Genomic DNA, 16,766 nt, shown 5'->3' with positions numbered 1-16,766 from the left:
TGTACTTGCAAAACTCATGACAACAGTGCAGAACTGTGCAGACTTCATGCTACTGTTAGAGATGGCAGGCAGCGACAAGTCCTGCACGGCTTCATGGAAAATTGAAAATAGGCATGAAAATTATAGGATAGAGATATTGTGGGACTCTAGAACATTGCATTATTGGAAGTTGACACGGTGCTCGCAGTAACCCCCATACAAGTTGTTTCTGCCCCACCATGCATTTCCAAAACTACCCAAAAGACAGTGCACTAAACAGTGGCAAGTTTCACACTGGGATACCTACCGATGGTGCACTGGACTGTGCATCGACACAAGCACTCCTGGCGAGTATGTACTGAACTAATGCAAGAAGCCAAGTATCACAGGCACAAGCGATATACTAACTGTGGCAACTATATGCTGATATAATTTGCCGTGGCAAAAACTTTGTAGTGTACATGGCCTATCCAAGTTAAGGGTCCTGCTATACTCCACTCATGCACCAGTAATCTGCATTCTGGCAACTGTGTGATTTGGAAGAGACCTTTACTACTTGAATATGGGTCCTACAGCCTACACAGGGACAAAAGGCATAAAAAGAAGCAGGGGCAAACACAACAATCCAAATCTAGGGCCCAATTCACTGTTGGCATAAGCAGGCACAACTCACTGGCTACACCAGTGTACAGATGTCTGCATGCACATGCACACAGCAAATATGTGCCACTTACTGACCCCTTTGGATTCATCCTCCTTGATCAAGGCAGCAACACCAGCACCCTGCCTCTGAGGAGAGGCAGGATTGTCTTGTAGGTGCGGTTTACAGAAGGGTTTCAGTAACTAGGCAAGGGGGGGGGCTGGAGGGGTGTTATACAGCCCACCCACCCCCACTCGCCTTGTGGTGCCAGTTTCAGTCCCATAAGGCTGGCTGGGCTCAGCTTCTTGCTCTGGGTGTTGCGACATGGTGCATGGGGTTTACAGATGGGTCCTGAGCTGAGAAAGGTTGAGAACCACTGGTTTACAGCCTTCCCATAGCACCATACATCCTGTCCTCCGCCATCCCAGCCAGGATGAAAACAGAAGCTGCAGTCTGTGTCTCAAAAATAAGGCACCCACCTGCTACATCTTTCTAACCACAGGACTAATAGCAAAATTAATGGGGAATCATAACGAACAGAGATTCGAGTGAGTGTTTGGATGCTATGGAAAAGGCCTATTTTTAACACCCCTGGTGTACCCACCACTGTGGTATCTATCCTCTGAAACCTCTGTAAGCCGTGACTTCCTCTGTTATTTTTGCTGGAAGGCTTGTGTGGCCATATAGAGAGGGGATTTGGTTTTAAGTGGTAAAACAGCACTGGAGGAGGGTTTGCTGAGGTTAGCGTTAGCTGGGCGGTGGGGAAAGTGCTCTGACAATTGTGTCAGCTGCAGGGAGGCAGGAAAATTAGCTGCCATCTGCGACCCTTGTATCCTTTACCCTCAGGAGGAATTGGAGGAGGGAGCACTCACCAGTTCCTTCCCTCTACCTAACACCATCTGCCAGCTGTGGAGACAGATACATTACATGTTAATTGTGACAGATATGGCAACTTCCTGCAATATCCTTGGGGACCATGTTGTATTACGTTTATGAATCATTGCAGGCCAGGGATTCTATGCAACTCTAGGATCATAGAGTTACCACAGCTCCTCCAGGAACTTAAGGTGAATCACCCAGGTTGTGAGCACCTCCAGAGGGGCACACCCCTACCCTCCAGGGAGACTTGCATATGGTGGTTCAAGAGATGAAAAGACAAAGAAAGGGTTTTTGGTATAGAAAGGCTGGTTTACATTTACTTAGGGCCTGCTTTCTGATCCACCAAATAAACAGGACTTTCTGTCCAAGGGGGCCCCAACCCTTGTGAAACAGTTGGAAAGACTTAGGCCCAATAGGGCCCCATAAGATAGTTGGGTGACCCCAGTATGATCAGTGTGCATTTAAATCTGTTTCTTGTTATTATTATGTTTTCTCTTAAATGCTTTTACATTAACAATAACTGTGCTTGCTTACAAAGGGTGGTGTAGTAAGTAGTTACTGCTGGCAATACACTGTGCCTAGCCCTCAGAGTCAAGAGAGAGTAGCACACAGGCACTGGCCATTAGGAAGACTGGCTTGTTGGGGATATCACAGTGTAAGGCAGGGAGCTGTGCAGCCTTAAAACCCCCTGGTCAGAAGAGAGAGACACAAGGATCTCTGCCCAAGAGAGATGATGGCTCAGAGTCGGAAATTTTAAGTGGGTGCCCTCAAAGGATGACAGAGGGGGAATACAGGTGCAGTTACCCTGAAGCTGTGACATTAGTAATCTAGGTTTTGATACCAGTCAGGAGCATGGTCTCTGAATCACTTGGCTCTCAGGGGGTGTTTTGCTATTGATTTCAACAGACACAGGATCAGGCCATCAGGTAGCACATCTAGTAGAAGTTGTAGCAGTATCAGAGCGCTGAAAGCACGCTCAGTCCTGTACCGAGCATACAGCACGATGCACCTCCTGCCCTGACGAGCTGAAAGGTGGAAGAACATTTCCTCTGAAGAGCTCAAAGAGCTTTACAAACATTAATTCAGTCTCACAACACCCGTCAGGTTGTTCTAGCAATTTTATAGGTGGGCCAGCTGTTAACATTCAGAAGGGAAATAACTTGCCTGAGGCCACATAGCAAATGAATGTCAGCCAGGAAGAAAATATAGGAGTAATTCCTAATTCTGTCCATTATTAACCACTGGGAAAGTCTCTCTTATGCCTGATAGATACTATACTCTATGCTCCAATTGATGCACTAAAGCATGGTGTATATTTACAGACAAAAAACTGTGTCATGTACTTAAGGTTGCTCTCATCAGTAAACTAAGCCATAACAAATTAGGAAACACAATGTTAAGGATTAAAAAGTGGCAAAGGCAAGCAATCTCAGATTAGGAAGTGCCAGAATGTACATTGCTCATGCAGCCTTAATTCAGCCCCCTTGTGCCTATGCATTATGATTAAGGTTACGATTTAGTCATGGGTATTTTTAATAAAAGTCATGGACAGGTCATGGGCAATAAATAAAAATTCAAAGCCCATGACCTGTCCATGACTTTTACAATAAATACCCCTGACTAAATCTTAGCTGGGGGGGAGGGCTCATGGGGAGCTGCTGCTCTGGGGAGTCCACAGGGGGGCTGCTGCTGGACAGGGCCTAGGGGGGAGCTGCTGCTGCTCTGGGGGGTCCCCCAGAGACCACTGCTGGGCAGGGTCCTACTGTGGGGGGGAGTCCAGGGAGCTGCTGCTCTGGGGGTATCCAGGGGGCCAGCAGCACCAGCTGCCAAGGGCCACTGAACAGCAGCTGCTCCAGCTGACACTGGGGCCACCCACCTGCTACTGCTCTGGCCGTCCCCAGGACCACTGCCGGGGGCTGCTCCCACCACCCCTGGGACCACTGCTCAGGCGGTCCTTGGGGCCAGCTGCACCGGCCGCTTCAGAAGTCATGGAGATTGCAGAAATTCACAGAATCTGTAACTTCCACAGCCTCCCTGACAGACAAGGAGCCCTAATTATGATACCGCCTTTAGTTACATGCAAAAGTGACTACCTGTGAAAAGTCTGGTGTAAATGACAGTTTCACATAGGAACATGGTGGCAGAGGCCAGGATAGAGTCCAAGTCTGCAGAGTGGCATTCAGCTGCTCTATAAAGTGACTATAAAACAGCTTTGCAGGTTTTATTGGAATTGTACTGCTTCCCTATCACATTTACACTGTTTACAAGTAAAATGGAGGTTTCCTCCCTCACTCCTAGGCCAATAAATTCACTTTGGGATGGAGCATCAAGCTGGGTGTTTCCTTTTTATGCATCATCTCCAGTAGTAAAGATAATGCAGTGATGCCCCCAGTGACTTCTGGGCAATTCCCATTGTCTTCAGCTCATGTCCCCAACTGCACCTGTGCAATCCCATTGTCTTCCAGCTATGTCCTCAGTCACATCTTTTGCAACAGAGCATGTTTATTGGAAAATAAGAGGCTGCACAGCTGTATCTGAAGACATAATTTGGCCTCCAGCATCTTTACATTTGGGCAAACCCAGATGAAACTGAGAGAATAATCAGTGATTAAAGAATGAAATAAGTTACTTCATTTGCAGTAACCTCCATAGGTTTAGGGGTGAACAGACTATTCTAATTAAGAGTGAGAGAGAGAGAGAAAATTATGGCTTGTTGCTGGCTGGTGACCTTCTGTGATGTTCCAGAAGGCTAGGGGATGAGGATTACTAACAGATTTAATGTAAGAGGGCAGGCCCCAGAACTAGCAATTTTTGTTTCATTTGTGGCTAGAAAAGATGTCAAGTTTATGAACAAAAGAGTACCAAATATCTCCCTGGCAGTCGTGACTCAGAGAAAGCCATTCATGGAATACATTATTTTAGAAATATTAATCACTCTTTTCCCTAAGAGAAAGCCCCCACCAATTCCAGAGGAGATAGTGGCTGTAAGGTACAGGGATGCCATCGGGTGACTTACAGCTGACATTTTGCAAGCCAAATGTGCGTCTTGTATAACTCTGTTAACTTGAGTGGACTCTACTGAAAACACACTTCTTCCAGGAAGCCTCTATATCCTAGTCCTTCCCTCTAAGTCATTAACAAAAATGAATGGTTTAAAACAAGTCACCAGACCCAAAAAGGTAGGAACAACAAGTGTGCACTAAACCTTACAGTTCTGTCACTTCCATTGTGTCGCTTCCCATTCCCTATCCTTCATCTATATGTCGTCTGTTTAGACTGGACGCTCTTCAGGACAGGTACCTTATCTCCATATTTGTCTGCAAAGTGTCAGCACTATATAAATAATGCAAAACTTTTGCTAGCTACTTTCATGAATCCTTTCCAACCACATACTATTTACCTTTATGTTGTTTTTCCTTGGTAGTATGAAAAATCAGGATTCATATAACACTGTCCACTGTAAAAAGCTGTGGTATCACTCTAGGACCAGTGGTCTCTCACTTTTATCCATACGCCTTTGGTTTTCCAAATTTACTGCTTGCATGTAGATACCACACTGATAGATTTCTTAGTAAAATCTAGGATAGATCATAATCAACTAACATGCACTTCAGAAGAGAACACAAAACCTTTTGTTCTAGAAACATAAGCTGCTGTTGGCTGAACTGAAAGAGCAGTTTTGTTAGCTCAGCATGAACAGGGACCAGAGACACATGAGGAAGCAAGTCTAATATATTCCACCCAGTAGATGGCAGCAGTAATCATGCACAAGCCACTACACATCATATTCTCCTGTATAGTAATTGATCAGTGCTGAAACAAGAGACGCTATTTTAAGATTTTATTTTTAATGGCTTCTTGAGCACCCTACAGAAACATGTGTCCACATGTGACTTGACAGCAATAACCCAGATACACAGCCCAGTGTGCTTTGTGACAAAGTTCCTCCTCTACCTTGGTGGGTCTGTCGCTTCTTGGCAGATTTGCTCGCCTTGGAGCTTCACGGCATCCCTTAGTTTGGCTGTTTTTGTGAACCCACAGTCCAGATCAACTCCTCCTGTGTCTGACCAGGAGTTGGGAGGATTTGTGGGGAACCCAGGCCCGCCCTCTACTCCGGGTTCCAGCCCAGGGCCCTGTGGAATGCAGCTGTCTAGAGTGCCTCCTGGAACAGCTGTGCGACAGTACAACTCCCTGGGCTACTTCCCCATGGCCTCCTCCCAACACCTTCTTTATCCTCACCATAGGACCTTCCTCCTGGTGTCTGATAATGCTTGTACTCCTCAGTCCTCCAACAGTCCATGTTCTCACTCTCAGCTTCTAGCGCCTCTTGCTCCCAGATCCTTACACACACACACCACAAACTGAAGTGAGCTCCTTTTTAAACCCAGGTGCCCTGATTAGCCTGCCTTAATTGATTCTAGCAGCTTCTTGATTGGCTGCAGGTGTTCTAATCAGCCTGTCTGTCTTAATTGTCTCCAGAAGGTTCCTGATTGTTCTGTTACCTTACCCAGGGAAAAGGGACCTACTTAACCTGGGGCTAATATATCTGCCTTCTATTACTCTCCTGTAGCCATCTGGCCCGACCCTGTCACAGCTTGTATCTATGGCACCCAAGAAGTTTCTGGTGAAAGAAGGAGAACGTTAGGGGGATGGATAAATTTTGACCTTCATACTTGCAAGGTAGAACAGCTTTCAAGTACTGATCTTTGGGGTGTATGGTGAACTTCTTGAGATAGACAGTATTCCTTTAACTAATTAAAATGTTTTCACTTTCCTGCCCACTTCATTGGGAATATGCCTTCGATTTCAATAGTGTTTGCACTGTTGTTGCACCCAGTATATTAGAGACACAAAAAGGTGAGTGAGGTAATATCTTTTATTGGACCAACATCTGTTGGTGAGAGAGACAAGCTTTTGAGTTGCACTGACTGAAGAAGAGCTCTGTGTAGCTCAAAAACTTGTGTCTTTCACCAACAGAAAAAATGGTCCAATAAAACACATTACCTCATCCACTTTGTCTCCCATATTTCAATAGTCATCAGCCTTAGGAACATAGGAATTGCCAGACTGGATCAGACCAAGGTCCATCTAGTCCAGTGTCCTGTCTTACAGCGACCAACCCCAGTTGCTTCAGAGGAAGAGTCAAGAAACCCCACAGTTGGCAGTTAGGGAACACCCATGCTCAAAAGGAAGATTCTTTTGGAACCCCTTCTGTAAGAGTTGATGCTTCAGTGAGTGTCCAAATCCCTTCCAATAGTTGTTTTCTCAGTCTTACTGCTGTAATTCTGGGTGTTTTCATTTATCCATACAAATGTCCAATTTTTTTTAATCCTGCTGAGCTCAATGATATCTTGTGGCAGTGAGTTTCACATGCTAATTGTATCAAACTCTTAAGTAACTCCAGCTACATAGTTTCCAGGATAAGAAATGATGATACTGGGACACTTTCATAAATGAAGAGATATTAGAATTATGACATTAGAATTCAAATGATACTTAGCACTTTTACAGCACCTTTTATTTGAAGATATTAATCCACTTTACAGACCCTAACTAAGCTTTACAACACCCCTCTATTCTATTTTACAAGTGGGAAAACAACAGCCCAGGTAAGATAAGTGCCTTGCTAGGTTTGCACACCAAGCCAGCAGCAGAGCTGGGAACAAAACCAAGGAGCCATGACACCTATTCATGTCCTACCCAATTCTAAACAGAATACGGCTTCCCATTATAAAAGGAAGAGAGACAAGAAAGCTACATGGACTGGAAACAGTATCATTTGCAACTGGAAGGTCAGCAGATGCAAGGAGGATATAAAATGATTATTAGAAAGGGGAAGTAACAGAAAAGTAAGCACAGATCTCTTTTCTCACAGGTAACTTCTAGGAAGAGTAAATATAATCACGTATACTATATGCCAAAGTGCCTATTTGCAATCCTAAGTGATAAGAGAGGATAGCAGCTGCACTATATGTAGTAGAGGTGGAAAAATTATTTGTCATTATAACTTTTCAAGCTACAGCCTGGCTCTAAGCCAAAACCAGGAATGATGGTGATCTGAAATGGGACTGCTGAACAAGCCCTTTGGATAATGGCTGGGTGAGAGAGTGAGCCACAGAGGGGACAAATCATACTGTTTCTTAGAAACAGATTTTTTTAGTGCCTGCCTGGTTCACTAAGCAAATTAAGCAGCAGGAAAATCCAACAAATGAGCAAAATAAGGCCAGTAGATAGATAAACTGCCTAGACCTGCATCCACCAATTAAACTCTGCCAAAAACTAGAACAAGCTGTCTCAGTCCCAGGCAATCACACTGGTAATAGAAGGCTTGTTAATCCAGCAATCGCTGGGCTTTTCATTTCATGGACTGTTTATCCCTTTAGGCTTGTACCAACTGTGCAAAGAGTAATGATGTCCTGGGGGAAGGCTCAAGGGAGCTGCTGCAGGTACCGTACAAAGCAGTTTAGCAGAAAGCAATGTATTTTGGTGCAAAAAGTACCTCAGACACAGGGCTGGTTCTAGGGGTGAGCAAGCAGGGCAGTCCCTCTGCAGCCAACTTCCAGGGGGTGCTGAACTGCTGTGCTGTTTGGCTTCTTTTCTGTGCTCTGCTCCTTATTGGCCAGCTTGGGGAAGAGGGGTGCTCAGCTGCTCAGGGGGGTGCTGAAAATGTTTTCCACCCTGGCCAGCAAAACAGCTTGGGCCACTCCTTTCCTACAACAAACCAGAGAGCTTAGACATGGTAAGTGCAAGCTTATTGTGACCTGAACAAGTCACTTGTGACTCCACCATGCCTACAGTCTTTACCTAGCTAAATTCCTATGTCACAGTTATTGTGAATCTCACACTCTTTCCATATCATGGTCAAGCTTTTCACCCTCACCTTTACAGCTCTGAAGGACTCTTTCCCTCCTTACATGTCTGATCATTGCTTCCTATTTCCCCTCTTGTTCCCTCCCGCTACAAGAACCCCCCAGGAGCTGGCCCTTGCGCTTTGATTTGGAGAAATTAGAAATGCAAAGCAAAATTCATCTTTCATTTAAACAGTCACACACACACACACGATGCTAAGCACCCACCATTCCCATTAAAGTCTGTGGATCCAATTCACCAGTGCCTTGCACCTTAGCTAGTTTTCACATCAGTGCCAAGTAGGTAGAAAATGCTATCAAATGAGAATGGTGCTGTTTTACACTGGGCAACATGACAGCACAGTGTGCTGGGCCCAATGGGGACACCTTGCAAGATTGGGCCCATTCTTCCCAAGAGGTAATGTGGCTGCTCTAATCTACATTAGCTTTGAAAGAGTTTCACTAGCAAGAGAGATCTCTTTGCCTGTCTCAAAAATGATTTACAATGGTATTAAGTGATGAAGGAATGCAGCGATGGCTGCATCTTGGACCATCTAAATTGATCTAGTTTACAGCAGTCTAGCCAGCCTTTGATCCTCCAAGCCTTGTCTGTAAGAGCTCGTTTTTCTGCATTGCATTTTTAAAAATGTGGAAACCATGAGAGACTCTAGGCCTGTGTCTACAGAAGACTTCATGGGGAAATCTCCCACCATTGTGCTGCCCTCTGGGAAGTGTATTAGCACAGGCACACCAGGTACAACTGCAAAAAGGGTCAACCATAAGACTGTCACCCTCCTCCAAGGATCTGGGACATGGTTTTAAAACTGTAACCTCTGAAACAGCTTGTGTTTCTATAGCAACTGTCACAGCCATATCTCACACCAGGACATTGTACTATTAACTATAACAGAATGATTAGCACTTAAGACAGTAGTTCAATTTCTTATTAACAGCCCTCTTTGCAATAACTTGGTGGCTAGGCATCCCCTTTACCTACCCCCATATCTCCCTGCACCATGAATTGTCTCTTATCGTCCATTCTTTCTTATTTTCTCTTTTATTCCCCCTGTTCATTCTGGTTATTTGCTCCTCTTGGCTGCTGGTTCCCTCTGTTACTAGAAGGCTACCAACTGCTATTAGTGACTCTGGGGGGCTGGCACAGGGGCTTTCACAGCTGGGCTGTGTATTGCAAAAGCAGAGACAGTCTGGCAAGCTGAGCTGCTTCCTGAGCGTGAACAGCAAGGAGTACTTGTGGCACCTTAGAGAATAACAAATTTATTTGGGCATAAACTTTCTTGGGCTAAAATCCACTTCATCAGATGCATGGAGCGGAAGATACAGTAGAAGGTTATATATATACATAGTACATAAAAAGGTGGGGGTTGCTTTACCAATTCTAACTAGACAATTCAATTAAAGTGGGCTATTATCAACAGGAGGAAAAATCACTTTTGCAGTGGTAATCAGGGTGACCCATTTCACACAGTGGACAAGGTGTGAGTAACACTAGCAGGAAATTAGCATGGGGAATTTAGTTTTTAGTTTTTATAATGACCTATCCACTCCCAGTCTTTATTCAGGCCTAATTTGATGGTGTCCAGTTTGCAAATTAATTCCAGTTCTGCAGTTTCTCGTTGGAGTCTGTTTTTGAAGTTTTTTTGTTGAAGAATTGCCACTTTTAAGTCTGTTATTGAGTGTCCAGGGAGGTTGAAGTGTTCTCCTACTGGTTTTTGAATGTCATAATTCTTGACATCTGATTTGTGCCTATTTATTCTTTTGCATTGAGACTGTCCGGTTTGGCCAATGTACAGGGCAGAGGGGCATTCCTGGCACATGATGGCATATATCACACTGGTAGATGTGCAGGTGAACAAGCTCCTGATGGTGTGGTTGATGTGGTTAGGTCCTATGATGGTGTCCCTTGAATAGATGTGAATAGAGTTGGCAACAGGGTTTGTTGCAGGGATAGGTTCCTGGGTTAGTGTTTTTGTGGTGTGGTGTGTAGTTGCTGGTGAGTATTTGCTTCAGGTTGGGGGCTGTCTGTAAGCGAGGACTGGCCTGTCTCCCAAGGTCTGTGAGAGTGATGGGTCGTCCTTCAGGATAGGTTGTAGATCCCTGATGATGCACTGGAGAGGTCTAACCTTCTTGAGCACGTACTCCATAGGCAGGAGCAGTTTCTGGGGCAGCCTCAGGAGGGAAGGTGCATTCGAAAGGCTTGCCTGCTGCTTTCCCCACCCCACAGCACCACATTTTCAGGGGGTAACCATGGGTGTAGTTTGGCGGGTGTTGGAGGGGGGGCATTGCCCCCCCCCCCCACTGGAAGCCTCAGGGAGGTGCAGAATCCCCACACACACACACATGTAGCCCTGACTGGTGCTGCCCCACCGAATGAAGACATCGAACTATGCCTGTGGGGCGGAACTGAAGTGGATCCAAGCCCATGAAGTTCTCCACACCCACATTGCTCCCTTCTTGTGCACCTGTCTCTTGCCCTCTCCTGGGCTGATCTGTCAGCACCCTGTCTGGGAAACACTGACTCAAATTAAAGTCATAGTAAACATGGGGTGGATTCTCTGCCCTGTTCTGCTCCATTTGTGCCACTCAGCCTCAGGCAGCACAAGGAGTGGAAATAACCCAGGCCTAGCAATCAGATATCCTTTATAAGAACTAAGGGTGAAATCAGCCCATGGTATGGAGGGCCCCAGCAGGAGGGTCTCCACACCACATATATCCCATGTAAAGGCTGCCTGACAGGGACCATGATTGGAGCAGTTGTACAAGGGGCTTCTGAACTTCCAGTGTGCCGCAGAAAGTTCTCTGTGCCAGCACCACATGGGCTGACCTGGAAAACTATGATGAGGCATGCTGGAGTCAGGCCACAGGGCCCTCATGCAGCTCTGTAGCCTTAGCAACTCACACAAGTAGCACAGAGGAGCTGAGGTTGCTTCGCCAGCCCTAGGAGAATAGCAGCCATGGGGTGAGAGCCTACACAGCAGGCGCACACACTGGTCTTGGGTATAAGGGGTGGTGGATATATCTCCTTTCCAACCTCTCCACTCCCCTTCTGCCTCCCCTCCCTCCCTCCGCCAGCACAAACATGCTGGCTTTAGGGAGGTGAAGCCAGGTTTGCCCCAAGTTTTTTAGTAAACTGCACATTTAAACAAAGTGCACTAAAACCAGCTTGTTTAGTGCATGTAACCGTCATTGGACCAGACCCTGATCTGGGTTACACTGGGATAAATGTGCACAAACTCCCAGGGGCGGCGAGTTATATATCTCCACGTGGTGCCTTAGCACCAGCAATATTCAGAGCCCAGGGGCCCAGCTCCACCAATATTTGGGCCCGGGTGCCCCCCCCCAGCCCCACCTGCCACCCCCGAGTGTCCCCCAGCCCCCTCTTGCTGCCCCCAGCTCCCCACGCACCTCCCCGGGCCCCGGAGCAGAGCGTCCCTGCCTCTACCTCTTCCCTGCAGCTCCATGCTGACTCCCTGCAGCAACTACTGCCGCAGGGTCCTAATGCCCCCCCTTCATCTCGACTGTCAGGGCAGACTGACTGAGCCTGCCCTTCCACCTCAGACCCTTCCCTTTTCATAGAATATCAGGGTTGGAAGGGACCGCAGGAGGTCATCTAGTCCAACCCCCTGCTCAAAGCAGGACCAATCCCCAATTTTTGCCCCAGATCCCTAAATGGCCCCCTCAAGGATTGAACTCACAACCCTGGGTTTAGCAGGCCAATGCTTAAACCACTGAGCAGATTTTTACTCCTGCTGATAATAGCTCATCTTAATTAATTAGTGTCTTACAGTTTGTATGGCAAATTCCACCTTCTCTGTATTCGTGAGCTACAGCTCACTTCATCGGATGCTGTAGCTCATGAAAGCTCATGCTCAAATAAATTGGTTAGTCTCTAAGGTGCCACAAATAGTCCGTTTCTTTTTGCGAATACAGACTAACATGGCTGCTACTCTGAAACTTCTCTGTATGTATATATATCTTCTTACTATATGTTCCATTCAATGCATCTGATGAAGTGAGCTGTAGCCCACAAAAGCTTATGCTCTAATAAATTTGTTAGTCTCTAAGGTGCTACAAGTACACCTGATTTTTGTTTGTTTTTTAATTTATAGACAGGAATCTGCTATGGAGATTCAACTCTGCCATATCCCAAAACAGCACTATTGCCCATAATCATCTGGCACACATAATGATCTGCTGTCTTGGTCCTTTGCCTGTGGCCAGTGACTTACCCCTAAAATCCTGATCCAACTATTCACAGCAAACCAGAACACACTCCTTTTCTGTCTCCTAACCAGCCATCTCATTAAACCCTTGGTCCACTTTTCTGTGATGTTACTTAACTACGAGAGTTGTGTTTTCAGACCCATCCAGCTCCTCGGCTTCCCTCTGAATACACACCCTCCCCACCTCCTAGCAGACTAATCCTTGCTGTCAAGTTTGCCTGTTTCCCCCTGGGTTGTGATGTGATGTGACACCCTGCTGTTTCCTGTAGAGTGAAACACACTGGATTCACCAGCATGGATTCACCAAGGGAAGGTCATGCCTGACTAATCTAATCGCCTTCTATGATGAGATTACTGGTTCTGTGGATGAAGGGAAAGCAGTGGATGTATTGTTTCTTGACTTTAGCAAAGCTTTTGACACGGTCTCCCACAGTATTCTTGTCAGCAAGTTAAGGAAGTATGGGCTGGAAGAATGCACTATAAGGTGGGTAGAAAGCTGGCTAGATTGTCGGGCTCAACGGGTAGTGATCAATGGCTCCATGTCTAGTTGGCAGCCGGTATCAAGTGGAGTGCCCCAAGGGTCGGTCCTGGGGCCGGTTTTGTTCAATATCTTCATAAATGATCTGGAGGATGGTGTGGATTGCACTCTCAGCAAATTTGCGGATGATACTAAACTGGGAGGAGTGGTAGATACGCTGGAGGGGAGGGATAGGATACAGAAGGACCTAGACAAATTGGAGGATTGGGCCAAAAGAAATCTGATGAGGTTCAATAAGGATAAGTGCAGGGTCCTGCACTTAGGACGGAAGAACCCAATGCACAGCTACAGACTAGGGACCGAATGGCTAGGCAGCAGTTCTGCGGAAAAGGACCTAGGGGTGACAGTGGACGAGAAGCTGGATATGAGTCAGCAGTGTGCCCTTGTTGCCAAGAAGGCCAATGGCATTTTGGGATGTATAAGTAGGGGCATAGCGAGCAGATCGAGGGACGTGATCGTTCCCCTCTATTCGACATTGGTGAGGCCTCATCTGGAGTACTGTGTCCAGTTTTGGGCCCCACACTTCAAGAAGGATGTGGATAAATTGGAGAGAGTCCAGCAAAGGGCAACAAAAATGATTAGGGGTCTGGAACACATGAGTTATGAGGAGAGGCTGAGGGAGCTGGGATTGTTTAGCCTGCAGAAGAGAAGAATGAGGGGGGATTTGATAGCTGCTTTCAACTACCTGAAAGGGGGTTCCAAAGAGGATGGCTCTAGACTGTTCTCAATGGTATCAGATGACAGAACGAGGAGTAATGGTCTCAAGCTGCAGTGGGGGAGGTTTAGATTGGATATTAGGAAAAACTTTTTCACTAAGAGGGTGGTGAAACACTGGAATGCGTTACCTAGGGAGGTGGTAGAATCTCCTTCCTTAGAGGTTTTTAAGGTCAGGCTTGACAAAGCCCTGGCTGGGATGATTTAACTGGGAATTGGTCCTGCTTCGAGCAGGGGGTTGGACTAGATGACCTTCTGGGGTCCCTTCCAACCCTTATATTCTATGATTCTATGATTCTACACTTGATAAATTGCAAAAAGAAAAGGAGTACTTGTGGCACCTTAGAGACTAACCAATTTATTTGAGCATAAGCTTTCGTGAGCTCACTTCATCCGATGAAGTGAGCTGTAGCTCACGAAAGCTTATGCTCAAATAAATTGGTTAGTCTCTAAGGTGCCACAAGTACTCCTTTTCTTTTTGCGAATACAGACTAACACGGCTGTTACTCAAACTTGATAAATTGGTCACCACAGCTATAAGATCATGGGCAGACTCAGCCACTGCTGGATCCCTTGTGTCTAGACACAATTATCATTCTCTAGAAAAGCAACCCTGAGTGATCAGTGAACTGATACCTCCCCAGCCTGTCCCCCTAGTTGTTCTGGCCTATGATCCTTTCATCTTTCTCATGCATGCCTCCACCTGAAAGTGTGCAGGCCAGACCCTCAGCTGGTAGAAATCGGCTCATCCCCACTGCAGTAAATCAGCCAAGCTGCATTGACACCAGCTGAGGCTCTGGCCCAGTGTGGCTGTCTCCTGCTCACTGCCCTCTCCCGAAGGGAATAGCAGGCCAGCTCCAGCATGCTGGATCATGTTGCCACAAGCAGAGCTGCCAAGTTCCAGTCAAAGGTGAGAGATTTGCTTGGATGCAGGAAGGTGATTCTATTTGTGTCTCCCTTTTGTTCCTCCCCCCTGGCCCCATTTTGGCTTCCTCTTTGCTTTTATCTCTTCCCCTTTACTAGCTTTCCCACACACATAGTGTCTTCTCACTGGGGCTGTAATCAAACGCACAAGACCAGAGGCAGCACTGGCCCCAAAGAGCTTGTGATTCTGGACCAGTTTCTGCCACTGTTCCTCACACTGAGCAACACCTTGCTCCCGAAGTAGTCCCAGTGTTGCCGGCACCCAGTGCCGAGAGGCTGAACAACAGCTTGAGTTGGTTCGTTACCCGGTGTGCTACACCCAATAATCACAACGGGGTGGAGAAGCAGAAAAGTTTATTTGAAGCTTCAAAAAGGTACAGGGAGATTTGAATCTCAAATCCTGTACCACAGAGCAGGAAGTTACACAGGCTTTTATACATCCTTTTTCCCAGCATACTTATCCCATAGCAAGCTGCTCCAAGTATCCATATAGCCAGCCAATCCAGTTCCCAGCTAGTTCCCTGATTCTCTGTGTGTGTATGGGGGTGGGGGGGATGTGAGAAAACCTGGATTTATGCAGGAAATAGCCCGACTTGATTATGTAAAGAGTTGTCACTTTGGATGGGCTAGCACCAGCAGGAGAGTGAATTTGTGGGGGGGGGGGGTGGAGGGTGAGAAAACATGGATTTGTGCTGGAAATGGCCCACCTGTTGATCACTTTAGATAAGCTGTTACCAGCAGGACAGTGGGGTGGGAGGAGGTATTGTTTCATATTCTCTGTGTATATATAAAGTCTGCTGCAGTTTCCATGGTATGCATCTGATGAAGTGAGCTGTAGCTCACGAAAGCTCATGCTCAAATAAATTGGTTAGTCTCTAAGGTGCCACAAGTACTCCTTTTCTTTCTGTATCATTTGTTAAACTATACATAAAGCTGCTTTATTCAGCATTGTTCTTCCATATCTCCCCTGTTTGGCCTTGCTTAGTTTCAGGCAGTCTGACTCTGCAACATACTATTGCAGATTCTCAGCATAACTGCTGTGTGTGCCTCCAGGCGGGGGGGCCAAGGACACTTGGGCCTAGCACGCAGAGCTGCTGCGAGTGCCTCCAGGCGGGGGGGGGGGGGCAAGGACACCGGGGCCTAGTGCGAGGGGGCTTCATCGACACTCGTGGTCTTCCATCCCCTCGAGTTACCTAGTGGCCATGCCCCAGTGTTCCCAACACCAGTGATATCAATATGCCACTCAAGGAGTAAGGTGTCTCTCACTGTGGGCAGCAGAACCTCACCCTACCTAGGCAGATGTTATCACACTGGGCACCACACTGGGCACCACTACGGGAGAGGGGCAGAAGTTGGACTTGTATCTGATCCTACCCATCTTCCTCCTCCCTCACTCTGGACATGAGGACAATGCAGCCGTTCACTCCTTTCTCCCCTTCTCATGCCAGTAATCTGTACTCTCCCCACACTGCCTAAGAGGCAGGGCCAGAGCATGGAGCCAAGCACTGTTCCAAGGAACGTTCCCATCTGTTAAGCAAAGTGAAGAGCTCTCATCTCATCCAGGTGAGAAACAGGAGCAGACCCCTGGCAGCCTAGTTTAGCAACAATAAAATTAATTTATCTGGAATCCTTCACCAAAAGTATCTGACCAATGCAACCCAACATAACTATCCATAACCAGAGTTACATTTGGGGGAAGGGGAAGGAAAGTGCTACTCAAGCTCTGGATGTTTCTACTAAATTAAGTGCAGTAAATACATAACAAAGCTGCTATTTAAATTGGTCAGCACTGGACTTCAGGGTTAGAACTCAGCTGAGCTGAATGGGTGCAGTTCCCATCACTCAGAACTGTTCTTTCAGGCTGGCTGGCTGTGTACATTCAGACCCATGAAGGGTAAATATTTATCTTGTTTTATGTGACATCCTACATTCTGCAGAAACTAAAGGGGCCACTAGAGAAGGGCTGGTTACAACATAATGCCTCCTAAAAGCTCAGTCCAAGC

General features: G+C 46.6%; 1 long non-coding RNA gene across 1 annotated transcript; it reads right to left on the bottom strand.

Moving 5' to 3' along the window:
* Window positions 1-9,605: 9,605 nt before the first annotated feature.
* Window positions 9,606-11,832, bottom strand: LOC142071595 (uncharacterized). Its single transcript, XR_012667722.1, has 2 exons — window positions 11,770-11,832; window positions 9,606-10,864 (listed from the first exon to the last, which is right to left on the bottom strand). It is a non-coding gene; the product is annotated as an uncharacterized LOC142071595 (long non-coding RNA).
* Window positions 11,833-16,766: the final 4,934 nt, after the last annotated feature.

This window comes from Caretta caretta, chromosome 3, assembly GCF_965140235.1.
Source record: "Caretta caretta isolate rCarCar2 chromosome 3, rCarCar1.hap1, whole genome shotgun sequence".
Lineage (NCBI taxonomy): Eukaryota > Metazoa > Chordata > Testudines > Cheloniidae > Caretta > Caretta caretta.
The sequence above is the reverse complement of the archived record's forward strand: the minus strand, read 5'-3'. Positions and strand labels throughout refer to the sequence as shown.